This window comes from Megascapheus bottae, chromosome 28 (assembly GCF_031878675.1).
Source record: "Megascapheus bottae isolate mThoBot1 chromosome 28, mThoBot2.hap1, whole genome shotgun sequence".
In the NCBI taxonomy this organism is placed as follows: domain Eukaryota; kingdom Metazoa; phylum Chordata; class Mammalia; order Rodentia; family Geomyidae; genus Megascapheus; species Megascapheus bottae.
The window spans coordinates 17,792,145-17,804,945 of NC_143536.1; the positions used below are offsets into that span (position 1 = coordinate 17,792,145).

Genomic DNA, 12,801 nt, shown 5'->3' on the forward strand with positions numbered 1-12,801 from the left:
GGATGCTAGTGACTCTGGTCATACACAGCAGGCTGAATTCTCACAGACTTTCCTGCACAGGCTGGATTTGAACCACCATCCTCAGATCTCAACCTCCTGAGTAGGTAGTAGGATAAGCGTGAGCAACCAGCACCCAGCTCGCTATCACACATGTTCTGAGAACAGTGCACAGGTAAGGTTTACATCCAAAGCTAAGAGAATTAATAGTATATGATATCCCTTCTGTGTGGTTCAGGTAATAAAAAGACTGAGAAATATTGCAGTATCTATGACATCTGACAGATGAGAAAATATTTCTCCTTTGTTTCCATAAAAGAAAGGTTGGTTCTGAATCTTATCACTTGTGATAAGTGAAAATTAAACTATAAAGAAGGATTAAATCTAAAAAAAAGAATATCACAGATAATATTTATTACCAGAAAGTCAAATTCATAACCATTCAAAAGATGCTTTTATCAGCTTTTCCTTGTTATTTTAATGATATTTTCATGCATGTGTCCCTAAGGTATTACATTCATTTATAAAAAACTATAATTACTAGTTCTATATTCCAAATTAGCATTAGATGAATTAATTTAGAGGTTTTGTCAGGAGTTAAAAATTGTGTAGAGGGCTAGGAGTTTGGCCCAGTGGTAGAGTGCTTGCCTAGCATTCACAAAAACCCGGGTTCAATTCCTCGGTACCACATACATAGAAAAAAGCTGGAAGTGGTGCTGAGGCTCAAGTGGTAGAGCTCTAGCCTTGAGAAAGTCCAAGGACAGTGCTCAGGCCCTGAGCTCAAGCCCAGGACTGGCAAAAAATGTGTAGAAACTAGAATTGGAGGATATAAGCTACCAATAAAGAACAAATCCACATGTAGTAGTACCTAATAACAAAACAAAAATAATGATATACGATGAACATTGTGGAACTGTGTGTTGTGAGGATGAACTTTGGAAGCCAGCCTAGACAGGAAAATCTGTGAGACTCATCTCTAAAAAGTCAGAAGTGGGATTGTGTGGTTCAAGTAGTAGAGCACTAGCCTTGAGCAGAAAGCTAACCTTAAATCAATCAGAACCTTAAATCAATCCCCAGTTCAATCAGAGAGAGAGAGAGAGACAGAGAGAGAGACAGAGAGAGAGACACAGAGAGAGAGACAGGCAGAGAGGGAGAGAGAGACAGAGACAGATAGACACACAGAGAAAGAGAGACAGAGGGAGGGAGAATCAGAGAGTATGTATGTGAGAGAGAATCAGAAACCTACTGTTTTGTTTTTGTTTTAGTTGGTCATGGGGTTTGAATTCTGGGCCTGGGTGCTGTCCCTGAGCTCTTCAGCTCAAAGCTAGTGCTCTGCCACGTTGAGCCACAACACCACTTCTGGTTTTCTGGTGGTTAATTGGAGATAAGGGTCTTATGGACTTTTCATGTCTGAGCTGGCTTTGAACCTCGATCCTCAGATCTCAGCTTCCTGAGTAGCTAGGATTATAGGCACGAGCCACCGGTCCCCAGCCACAACTTCTTGTTTATGCAGCCATAGATTTCTCAATAGAGCTCGGAGAGGTCCCCTGAAACAGAATGGAGTGTTTCAGCCTCCTTCCTTATCTATAGCCCTTCTAAAACACCCTCTCCACTAGAGCAGATCTGCTTTTTTCTGTTTTACTTATTTACATCTTCTAGACAAATAATAATAATAATAATAATAATAATAATAATAAAGCCATGCTTTTCTGTGGCCTGGGACTTCCTATTAGTGCTTAACGCTTGTCCTTAGGGAGATGTCCCTAAGTGAGGAGTCTTGTGACAGACTGGATCCAGCTGCTCAGCTCATAGGGGAAGTGCGATGGAGGAGCATGCCTGAGATAGTCCAGAGTCTGGGGATGCAGAGAAGAGGGAACATTTGGACTGAATGGGAAAGGACCAGCAAGTGGCAATCTGAGAACAGGACAAGGACTTTTTAAAAGCAGTGCAAATGAATTGTTGAGCTGGGTGGTTAGTAGGCTGGAAAAGTGAGAGCTGTAGACAGGGTTGGAAGTGCCAGATAGGAAGGGCTTTGTGAAATAGTTTGATTACCAAGAGATCCCGAGAAGAAAAATGATGCAGATCAGGCTTATGTTTTGGATACTTATTTTTAGTGTCCATATAGAGTGAGGACAAGAGAAGTAGTCAATTAGGAAGTGAGTGTTGAATACATCTTGGGGAGTCACCTTGAGACCCAAGCTAGTGACAGTGAGGACAGAGAGCAGAGGCCCTTTCTTTGCATGAAGGCTTCAGGAAATGATGAGGCCAGGCCAGGTGGGATAAAAAAAAAGAGAGGGTCTAGGATTTTGTCTGGCAGTGGTGCAGTTTTCCTAAGGTAGGAGGAATGTATCCTCTCTCTTTCCTAATAAAAGACACCCATAGCATCATTGTTATTCAGCAGCAGAAGTGCAGAAGTCTAATCTCCCTATTCCACAATGACTTCACTTCCCATTTTACTCGTCCCCCCCCCACTTTTTTTTTTTGCCAGTCCTGGACTTGAGCTTAGGGCCTGGACATTGTCCTTGGACTTTCTCAAGGCTAGAGCTCTACCACTTGAGCCTCAGCACCACTTCCGGCTTTTTTCTATGCATGTGGTACCGAGGAATCGAACCTGGGTCTTCATAAATGCTAGGTGAGCACTCTACCACTAGGCCAAATTCCTGGCCCTTTACTCCCTCTTTGTAAACCAGTCTAGACATCATGATGTAACTATTGGTTGTGCCAGTCCTGAAGCTTGAAATTAGGGCCTGAGCTCTGTCCTTGGGCTTTCTCAAGGCTAGAGCTCTACCACTTGAGCCACAGCACCACATCCAGCTTTTTTCTATGTATGTGGTACTGAGGAATAGAACCTGGTTGTTCATAAATGCTAGGTGAGCACTCTACCACTAGGCCAAACTCCCGGCCCCGAGTGCTTGTCTTTCTTGCAATTGCTTTTGGTAAGTGGAACTTGTCTCTAACTCATCCTCTCAGGGGCAAGATTGTGCCTTACAATCATTTGGTCTTTTCTACCATAGACTTACCATGGAACAGTATGTCCAAAAGAAGAGTGTTTTTTTTAAAGACATTGGATCATTGACAGCGATACCAGATTCACAATGGAGGTTCCACCAGCAAGCAAGTTTGACAATACCTTTATGTTTAATGACAAGTTGGAGATTCAGCAAGAATTTTTCCCTGGTGAGAACTCAGGGGATCCTTGTCTTCATGAAAGCGGCGTGGAGCAAATGGCTGTCATCTATAAGGAGATTCTTTGTCCAGCTTTCCTTCAGAAATCTGACCCCAGTGTTGGTCAGATAATCCACAGTGGAGAAGAGGAAGCAGGCAGGGGGAAGTCACGACTCAGTGCAGGTTACAGAAGCCCACATCCCACCAAGCCTATGCTTGTCATGAGTGGAGAAAGGCTTTTAGCCATTGCTCCCACCTTCTCCGACATTTAGTCGTCCACACTGGGGAGAAACCATATGAGTTCTGTGAGTGTGGGAAGGCTTTCAGCCAGAGCTCCCACCTTCTCTGCCATCAGACATCCACACTGGGGAGAAGCCCTACCAATGCCAAGAGTGTGGGAAAGCTTCTCGCCAGAGTTCAGGCCTTACCAAATACCAAAAACTCCACACAGGGAAGAGGCCCTATGAATGTAGGGAATGTGGGAAAGATTTCAGCCGGAGCTCTAGCCTCTGAAAGCATGAAAGAATTCATATAGGAGAGAGACCTTATCAGTGTAAGGAATGAATGTGGGAAAGGCTTCAACCAGAGTTCAGGCCGGAGCCAGCATCGGAAAATCCATACCCTTAAGAAGCCCCATGAACGCAACCTCTGTGAGAAAGCCTTCTGCCACCAATCCCATCTCATCCAGCACCAGCGGATTCATACAGGGAAAAAACCTTACAAGTGTGAAGAATGTGGGAAGGCATTCAGCCAGAGCTCCAACCTCATCGAACATTGGAAGACCCACACTGGTGAGAAACCCTACAAGTGTCATAAATGTGAGAAGGCCTTTAGCCAGAGCTCCTCACTCATTGAGCATCAGCGGATCCACACTGGGGAGAAACCCTACGAGTGTTGTCAGTATGGCAAGGCCTTCTGCCACAGCGCTGCGCTGATTCAGCACCAGAGGATCCACGCTGGCAAGAAGCCATACACCTGTGAGTGTGGCAAAGCCTTCCGGCACAGGTCGGCCCTCATTGAGCATTATAAAACTCATACCAGAGAGAAGCCCTATATGTGTAATCTGTGTGGCAAGTATTTCTGGGGAAGCTCACACCTGATCCGGCATCAGAAAATCCACACGGTGGAAAACTATAGAAGGGGAAGCACCATCATAGCTTGGAAGCCTTTATATAGCTTTGCCTCTATGGCCCTACCTGCCTCCCTGAGAACAAAGACCCACGAGGCCTTCCTGGACATCCCCACCTGCAGGAAGGCATCTTGCTAAGCTTGCCACACTCAGCAGGTTTCTTGCAAGAAAGGAATGATGAGACTACAGGGAGTTACACACAGAGCTGGCTCCAATTCTTTCATTCTCACATTTGACTCCCAAGCCTATGAGATTTCATTTCACCTGCTCTTTCACTCTTCTCCAAGTCCAAAAGAAGCATAGACATTGAGGAAAAGAGTTGAGTTAGACTCAGGAAATTGCCAAATGAAATCAGGCCAAAACCTGGGACTTTCCAAGAAGGCAAAAACAGTGCTCACAACTGGAATCTGCTGAAGTAAATAGATTCAAAAGTAGATGTGGTAGAGAGGAAAAGAGAATCTCTGCCTTGGTCAGTCACTGGGGACAAGCAAAACAGGTTAACAAAGCAGAGAAGGTCTGGGGGATTTCTTTTGAGTATTGAGGGTGAGGGTAGAGAACCCCATAGCACAGTCTCACCCTCTCATTGGCAGAAGGGTGGATTCTGTCAGATGCTATATCACTAGAGAATATGTATTTTGGTCCTATGGTTGCCACAAGATGTTTGACATCTGGCTGTGACACAGCCAGGGCACAGGTGCCAGCAAACATCAGCTCTTTGCTGAAACCTAGTGCTCCCATGTCCACAATGTGCCTTGGATGCTAGTAGAGCCCATTCCTAGTCTGATGATTCTACAGGCTCCCCTCTGTTCACCAATGTAGGGATGTGGGCAGCTGATGATTTGGTGGAAGGGCTGTGATTCAATCAGAAGGTCTGGGTTCAAATACTGATGTTGTTTCCTTCTATTATGTGACCTTACAAGCTTTGTAACTTCCCAAGGCTGTTTCCTTGTTTGAAGATGGGACCTGACCTTGTATTTCTAAGGGCTGGTGGCTCCTATTCAGAATATATCCATGTGCAAAAGTGCTTTGCCAGCAGAAACCATGGGTGATATGCTTCCTCTGGATCTCATACTGAGACTCCTGCCAGGATGTTTTGTCCAGGCTCCTGTGCTCTTTCTGTTTTCTGGTCAATGAGTTCACCTGAGAGTTTTAAAAGTACTGTTGCCTATGTTTCAACTGGACCAATCAGCTGGCATCCCTGGGGGTGGGCCCCAACAAAGCTCTCAGGGTATTTATAAGGTACATCTTGTTGCTAGGCCTGTGCTGGGCTTTCATGCAGCATCAGCAGCTTCCAATGTCAGCCTGCTTACACTGAAAGAACAGGGCTTGAAGCTATTTTCAGTCCCAGACACTAAAGCAACTCCTAACCCCCTCCCCTAACCCCCTCTCAGCTAGTGGAGAGAGAGGCAGCCATGCTATTTTGAAGTGTTAACAAAGTGAATATGTGGAATCATATGAATTCATCATGATACTGGCTATTTAGTTGATTATTTAAGCTCAATATGGCAGCTATGGCAGTTATAGTTTTCATGAGTAAACCTAGGAGAGCTATTTTTTTCCTTAGTAAATGGGGCTTAGTAGGCCAGAAGGCTTAAACTTTGAGCCATGTGGGTGCTAGGTTGGAAAGATCATAATGGGAGTCCTGTTCACATCCAGCAAACTATCACTTAGAAACAATTGGATTGCAAAGGTCCAGAGCCGCATAGGTGGAACTGGCCACTGTCTGCAGCTAGTTAATACTCAAAGTCTTTAGTTTTTGTCAGGAGTAAGAAAAGAAGGAAGTATGCTGAATAGCAGGTGGCATCACGCAGGGGCACCCGAAAGATCTACCTCCTCAAACTCCCATTCCACCTCAGCCATGGCTTACCCTTACCATTGAGCATTTGTTACTTGCCTGGGGTCTGTCTGTGACTGCCTGTCCTACAAACCCCAGGCAAACTTGTTGTTGTTTTGTTTTTGAGGTTAGTCTGAAAGATTGAACTCGGGGCCCAGGTACTGTCCCTCAGCTTCTTCACTCCACGCTGGCATTCTACCATGTGAGCCATACCTCCACTTTTGGCTTTTTGCTGGTTAATTGGAGATAAGAGGGTCTCTTGGATTTGTTTGCTTGTATTGATTTTGAATCTTAAATTCTCATAACTCAGTCTCCTGAGGTAGCTAGGATTATAGGCATGAACCACCAGCACCTTTTTCTTTTTAAATGCTGGAGATTTAAGTTAGGACTGCACTGACACTTTTCACATTTGCCAGGCAAGTACTCTATACTTGCCAACTTCTTCTGGGCTGGCCTCCAACTCTTAATCTTTCTGCTTCCATCTTCTAGTAGCTGGGATTGCACATATAAATGGTGGTCTTAGGGTTTGAACTCAGGACTTGTACTTGCTAGGCAGGCACTATCACTTGAGTCACGCCATGGCCTTTTTTGGGGGGATGGGAGGGCGGGGTGTTGTTCTATTGTGAATAGGGCCTTGTTTTTTCAGGGCTATTTTGGACCTCAGTCCACCTAGTTATGCTTTTTCACAGAGCTGGGAGAACAAGTGTGTTTTACCACACCTATCTTTTCAATTGGTTGAGATCTTATAAACTTTTTGCTAGATCTGGCTGTGAACTATGTGACTTTCTACATGTGAGCCTTCTGAGTAGCTCATGAACCATTGTGCTTAGCTCCAACCTGACTTATTTTTGTGGCAGTTCTTGGGCTTGAACTCAGGGCCTAGGCATTGTCTCAGACCTTTTATACTCAAGGCTAGTGCTCTATCACTTGAGCCACAGCTTTTTGGTGTTTAATTTGAGATGAGCCTCATTGACTTTCCTGCTCAGGTTGGTTTTGAACCGTCACAAGTCCAGCCTCCTGAGTAGCGAGTACCCAGTTCTAAATAGATTTTTAAATCATCACTTTGCACATGTTATTGCTCTCCCTAAAGCCACCTATCAGAAGCTTTTCTGCAGATGTAGTCTTTTTTTTTAAATTTTTTTTTTTAACAGTTAAGGACTGTTTATTGAGGAACAGCGAGGGGCACAAACCTTCTGTCTGGATTGGAGGTTGTGCTAGCGACTGGATTCGGGAGTGGGCTTATATAGAGCTTAAGAAGGAAGCAAAAATAAATGGGTTTTGGTGCATATGCAGTCTTGATTGAGTCAATCTGGTTTACTTCAGGATTAGCCATATGAAGTTCATGCTGCCCTCTGCTGGCTGTCCTATTCATGTCTGGCTTCTCGATTCATGTCATTCTGCTCTCATTATTTGGAATGTGCACTTTCTGTTTTCTTCTCTCTCTTTTCTTCTTTCTCCTTTCTATAACAAGGAGATTAAGATAATCCTTTGAAATATTAACAGGTTCTATTTTGTTTGTGTGTGCTGGTACTGGGGCTGAAACTCAGTCTTGCTCTCTTGTCTAGCTTTTTCACTTAAGGCTGGCATGCTATCACTTGGGCCACAGCTCTACTTCTTTTCTTCAGGTTAATTGGATAGGAGTCTCCTGAACTTTGTTGCCCAGGCTGGTTTTGAATCATGATCCTCATATCTCAATCTACAAAGCTAGGATTACAGACATAAGCCACCAGTGCCTGGCATACATTCTTAGACCTTTGAAGACTAGGTATTTTTCTTTTTTGGGGTGTTAAATTCTTCAACTGTTTTATTATTTAAAATAATCATTTTGTTTAGATTTTCAAATACTGTAAAGTTGTAAGAGATCATCCAAGGTCATATTTTTTTTCCAAGGTCATATTTTTAAGCCCCAATACTTGGGGCCTTCCACTTGCTTGGCTTGCTTGCTCATGATTGGCACTTGAATCACAATTGCAGTTTAGCTTTTTGCTGGTTATTTTGTAGATAGTGTCTAGAAAACTTTTCTGCCTGGGCTGATCTCAAACCATGTTCCTGTTGATATTAGCCTCTTGACTAGGTAGGATTACACGTGTGAGCCACTGGTGCTCCAATGAAGTATCTTTTGAGGTGTTGTTTTTTTTTTTTTTTTCCATTTTCCTCATTTGTTTTGCAATGGTTTGCATTGGTACTCTTCCCTGTTTTCTTTTCTTTGGATGCTGGTTCTGGGGCTTGACAGCTGGGGTGCTGTCCCTGACTTTTGTTGTTGTTGTTGTTCACAGCTAATATCCTAGTGCTTGAACCATTGGCCCACTTCTGGCTTTTTGGTAATTAATTGAAGGGAAGAATTTAGTGGACTTCCCAGCCTGGGCTGACTTTGAACCTCAATTTTCAGATTTCAACCTCCTGAGTAGATAGGATTTCAGGCGTAAGCCATTAGTACCTTGCTACATAGACATTTACACATTTACTCTTTTACATGTTTTGTCAAAGGCTGTCTCCTCTCCCTCACCCAATTCTAAGATTAATTATTCACATAAGGTTAACTATATGTTTAGTACTGTTAGTACTTTAGTGCTTGCTGTATTGTTTTATAGAGTTATATCTTTGTTTGCTCTCTGTTAACATATACCACTTTTTTTGCCAGTCCTGGGGCTTGAACTCAGGGCCTGAGCACTGTCTTTGGGCTTTTTCAAGGCTTAGTGCTCTACCACTTGAGCCATAGCACCACTTCCATTTTTTTTCTCTGTATGTGGTACTGATCTTTTGCATGCTAGGCAAGCACTCTACCATTAGGCCAAACTCCCAGCCAACTAGTTTTTGTTATAGTATTGCACAGGCAATTTTCTTTTGTTCTAAGTGTTATTAACATTTCTAAGAGTTAAATGCTTAGGTCATGTCTGCTTATAGATTGTACTGTTTGGCATCAATATTTCTAAGTGTCTAAAAGAATTTCCTTTTTCTCTTTGTGATCCCCTGAGAAACATCTCTCTCTTAACAACTTATGGAGCATGATATGTGGTATCCTATCTCCAGGATACTCTAGAAAATAAGAGTTAGTGACGGTCTTTGTTTCACTGTTGTACTTTCACATCGTTATGTCAACAATCACCATGGTTATAGTTTTCCTAAAACAATTCTTTCACAAGTATCCCAGCCATGATTTTTCTCTGAACCATTTTTCTACAGCCTGGCTACACTTCAGGATTCAGGCAGATGCTCATGATAATTGGTGTTGATCTTGCCCTTGGTTTCATAGGTTAAGGGGTTGAGGGTTGGCAGCAGGAATTTCCAGGTAAGTCTGGTTCTAGAAGAGTCAAATGGGAAGGACTCACTCAGGTAGTAGGGAACCTTATAATCTCATGTTCTCAGACAGAAGGATGCCACAAACCCATTTCCCCACAGTACATGGAGAAGTAGGAGTAAAAAAGAGGGAGGGGCTGGATTGTGGACTAGTGGTAGAGTGCTTGCCTAGCATGCACCAAGTCCTGGGTTCAGTTCCTCTTTCTGAAAAAGCCTGAAGTGGAACTTTGGCTAAAGTGGTAGAGTGCTAGCCTTGAGAAAGTCCAAGGACAGTGCTCAGGCCCTGAGTTCAAGTGCCAGGACTGGCAATAAATAAATAACCCCAAAAAGAGGGAGAAGAAAAAAAGCTGATCTATCTTGACAAATGAAGAGAGTAGGGATTTATCTAAAACATGCATACAGTCCCTGAGGATGTGTTTTTGACATGGGCAGGAGGCCAGGTGTATGTGGGGGGGAGGTAGAAATTAGTGAGTCTAGCTGGTGCTGGCTTAGGGAAGCTCCTGCCTGGGCTCACATGTCTACTCCCCATTGCCTCAGCCATTCTGCAAGCCTGAAGCCAGACTGGCTCCTGAGAAACCAGTTTTAGCTACAGGAAAACAGGAAGCAGAGTTTGGGGATTCCCATGGATGCATGGGTGCTACCATATTTTTACCTACCTCTGTAATAAATAAGTAAGCAAATTACAAATAAGAAGGAACTAGAAAAGAAGATAGTTAACTTTGTGGGTTTCTATGGGTCATGGCCTGAATGTAAAATGCATTTCCTTCCTTTTCCTTTTTGCTGGGAATGGGATTTGAACTCTTGCTTAGTTTTTTTTCCACTTACTATCTCACTTTTAGCCATACCTCCACATCTTGATTTTTGTTAGTTAACTGGAGTTTGAATTCGTCTGCCCCTGCTGGCTTTTTTTTTTTTTTGTGGGTCTTGGGGCTTGAACTTGGCCTGGGCACTCTCACTGAGCTCTTCAGCTCAAGGCTACTGCCCTACCCTTGAGCCAAGCCCCACTTCCTGTTTTCTGGAGATTAATTGGGGATAAGAGTCTCAGGTCCCTTTGTGCCTGGGCTGGCCTTGAATCTTGATCCTCAGATCTCAGCCTCCTGAGTAGCTAGGATTACAGGCATGAGCCACTGCACCCAGCCCTGCTGGTTTATAATTGTATTCCTTAGATCTCAGCCTCACGAGTAGCTGTAATTATAGGCATAAATTACCACCATAGTCTTTTAAAGCCCAATGGAACAAAAAAAAATGCAGATGTGCTTGGCTAAGATCAGGAGCATGGCCTAGTGGTAGAGTGCTTGCATAGCATGCATGAAGCTCTGGGTATGATTCTTTGGTACCCATATACACAGAAAAAGCCTGAAGTGGTGTTGTGGCTCAAGTAGTAGAGTGCTAGACTAGAGAAAGTTCAAGGATAGTGCCAAGGCCCTGAATTCAAACCCCGAGATTGGCCAAAAACAAAGTAGTTAAATAATGGGTTGAATTACAGGTTAAGCTCTAGTAATGAAGCTAGAAATCAATCATAACAGCAGGACATAAAGCTCATGCTTAGCCTGGGAGCCTAAGGCAGAAGGATGACAAGTTCCAGACCAGCCTGAATTACATAGGAATGTTAGATGATTTAGCTAGCAAGATACAGAGATTCCACATTTTTTCCCCCAGTCCTAGGGCTTGAACATAGAGCCTGGGCACTGTCCCTGAGCTTCTTTAGATGCCACACTTTTTTTTGCCAGTCCTGGGCCTTGAACTCAGGGCTTAAGCACTGTCCTTGGGTTAGAGCTCTACCACTTGAGCCACAGCACCACTTCCAGCTTTTTTTTCTATGTATATGGTACTGAGGAATCGAACCTGGGTCTTTGTGCATGCTAGGCAAGCACTCTACTACTAGGCCAAACTCCCAACTCCCAGCTCTCCCCCCTCTTTTTTTTCTTTCAGTCCTGGGGCATGAATTGGCCTGAGCACTGTCCAGGAGCTTTCTCAAGGCTAGAGCTCTACCACTTGAGCCACAGCCCCACACCTGGCCTTTTCTATGTATGTGGTACCCAGGAATCGAACCTGGGCCTTGGTACATGCTAGGCAAGCACTCTATCACTAGGCCAAACTCTTGGCCCAGAGATGCCACATTTTGAAAGGTTGAATTTGGAGTTTTGGAGTACTGGCAGTCTGCAGAGGGACTACTATGGCAAAACTCTGTAGCCCAGAACAAATCCTGAACCAGGTATTTAAAGACAAAAACCACATGCTTGGGTGGAGCTTCTGAGCTCACAGAAGCAGACCTTATTAGGACATACTCAGGCTCAAATTCAGGGGCCAGCTATATTCTTTCCATATACCTTAAGCCTTCCTTGTAGGGAGATTCTTGGAGGCTATTCAGAGTCAAGTAAATCAGATGATTTAGGGGAAATGGAAGACCAGCATTCTCTGAAGCAAAGCTTTCCTAAGGATATGACATTTGCATTTCTTTTAAGCAGAGCTAGCTTTTGAGCTATAGGGCCCCTGCACTTCAGTGAATGGCCTCTGTAAACTCTAGGCTTTCCTGGGTGGAGAGCTCAGCGCCAGGATGTCTGAGAACAGGTGGCATTACTTAGACTCAGTCTCCCTACTTCAGGAAGACTGTCAACAAACAACAAAACAAAAACAAACAACAATCATAAAGACACAGCTAGCAAATTTTTTGGGAGTTCCACCTCACTTCAAAGCCAGGATTCATGGGCCTGGGAACCTGTCAGAAAAAGTTGCTTCCCAGGGGGACAACTTGGAATCTGCTAGTTTAAGAGGCTTGAATTTACCAGGAATGTATTCACCAGGGACATGAACAAAAGGCTGCTATCTGGCCACTTGGCTCCTACTGCCAAAGAACAAGATGGGTATGTGTTGGAGGTGATTGTCATTCCATGAATATTGGGATGTTGCTATACAGTGGAGGTTGGGGAGTATGTCTGGAAGACAGAGAACCTTGGGAATACTTTCTTTTCTTTTTTTTTTTTTGATAACAGTTATACCCACCTAGACAGGACAATGATTGCCATCAGTAATCTTCATTGGATTATTCCACTAGATAAGCAATCCTGGGTAGTTGAGTTGCCTGCTACAGGCCAAGAGAATATGGGTTAGGCAGTGAAGCAATAAACAACAGCTGCAACAATGTGAGCAGTCTATTTGGAGTCAATTAAAATAACAGTTGTTTGCCCTGGTATGATACAAGTAAGGTTTTATTTTTATTTTTTTATTTTTTTTTGCCAGTCCTGGGGCTTGAACTCAGGGTATGGACACCATCTTTGGGCTTTCTCAAGGCTAGTGCTCTACCACTTGTTCTACCACAGAATCACTTCCAGCTTTTTCTGTGTATGTAGTCTGAGGAATTGAACCCAGGCCTTCATGC

General features: G+C 43.8%; 1 pseudogene; it reads left to right on the forward strand.

Annotated features, from left to right (window-relative positions):
* The first annotated feature begins 2,982 nt into the window (after window positions 1-2,982).
* Znf70 (zinc finger protein 70) lies at window positions 2,983-5,300 on the forward strand (annotated as a pseudogene).
* Window positions 5,301-12,801: the final 7,501 nt, after the last annotated feature.